Source organism: Lipotes vexillifer, unplaced genomic scaffold (assembly GCF_000442215.2).
Source record: "Lipotes vexillifer unplaced genomic scaffold, Lipotes_vexillifer_v1.1 scaffold951, whole genome shotgun sequence".
Taxonomy (NCBI): domain Eukaryota; kingdom Metazoa; phylum Chordata; class Mammalia; order Artiodactyla; family Lipotidae; genus Lipotes; species Lipotes vexillifer.
This window is the reverse complement of record NW_006793664.1, coordinates 2,665,612-2,667,072: the sequence shown is the minus strand read 5'-3', so window position 1 is coordinate 2,667,072 and position 1,461 is coordinate 2,665,612. Positions and strand designations below refer to the sequence as shown.

The following is a 1,461-nucleotide window of genomic DNA, read 5'->3' as shown; positions in this document are numbered from 1 at the left end:
GCGCCGCAACGGTGAGAGGCCCACGTACCCAAAAAAAAAAAAAAAAAAAACTATTTTGCTCATTAGTAGAGTTTTACTTGCAGGTTAAAAAGCAAATATTGTAGTTTCATTAATAGTTCCTAAATTAGTGATACATTTTAAACTTAACCTCGAATTCTACTGCTGCTAAATTTTCCAAACTCTACTTTTTATGAAAAATATCAAGAGTTTATTTCACAATTCACAGTAGTTTTTTTTTTTAATGTTGTTTTGGAATTTTTCCTTAGAGCAGTGCTATGTCTCTTTAGGCAGTAGAGGATCAGTATTAAATAATTTTCAGTTTGGGAGCAGTTACTTTCTTAAACTCATACCTCAAGATATCCTTCTAACTGTTTTCTCCTCTGAATGTCTGACACCCTTTTTCTAAGTAGGTAGCTCCTTGACTCCAAAATCCTCTTCCAAAATCCTTATAAACTTCAAATATTTATTCTTTTACATTTGATAATGCATCAACTTTTTTCTGAAGTCTTGGTTCTCTTTTTTTCTATTTCACACACACACACACACACACACACACACACACACACACACACAAAGATTCAACATAGCTATCATCTGTGTAGTGAAAAGTTAGGTATCATTTATACATGAAAACTTTACAAGTGGAGGGTTGCACTCTGATTTCTTGATCAGAGTTAAAACAAGAACCACCGTGTGACACTGAGAGGACAATTTATTTGTAGGAACATAAAACTTCTCATGAAGTAGATCACTGGCCTTTGAACCCAGATTTTCGGTGATTCAGTACTTTTTCATAGGATCTAGTTACGGATTCTAAAGTGGTAGATTTATAATTTACATGCCTCTATCATGTCTTTGCTCATTATGTCTTATTCTGAGGGAGCTGGCCTGTTCAGGTACTGGGTTGTCTTTTTGCTATGTCAAAGAAATAATATACAAAAACCAAAGTTAAGGAGGCATTCTCAGCTTCCTTGCCAGTTTTTTTTTTTTGGTGCAATTCTTATTTCGTAATTTCCTTTGTTGAACTTAAAAGGAAGCAGTTCTTGAGGTGGAAGGAAGCTTGAGTTCAATATCTCTGTACCAAAATGCCTGTAGAAAGATAACCTGATAAGGGAGCATGTGTGTATGTAATATTTTGTGTCTTAAAAAGTACATTAAAATGTTAGTTTTTAAACCTCTTGTCACCATATTCCAACCTATCATATAGACTGTCTTTCTTGATTGCTACAAGTCAACAAGATTTATTTTGACCCTATTAGGATTTACTTTTACCTTGAGATAATTATGCCATTATAATTATATAAGTTAGAGCTACTGAAACCTTGAAACCTTGGTCATCTCAGGCCTCTGAAATGATGATGACACTGCTGTTGTGTTATGTCTTGTAGAAATGGGATTAATGTGGCATTGCTACTCCTTTTACGTGTCTCTATTCTGACAACTTTTTTTTTTTTTTTTGCG

General features: G+C 33.9%; 1 protein-coding gene across 1 annotated transcript in view; it reads left to right on the top strand.

Moving 5' to 3' along the window:
• FAT1 (FAT atypical cadherin 1) overlaps positions 1–1,461 on the top strand; it is a 123,811-nt gene that overhangs the window by 58,129 nt on the left and 64,221 nt on the right. The window lies entirely within an intron of this gene.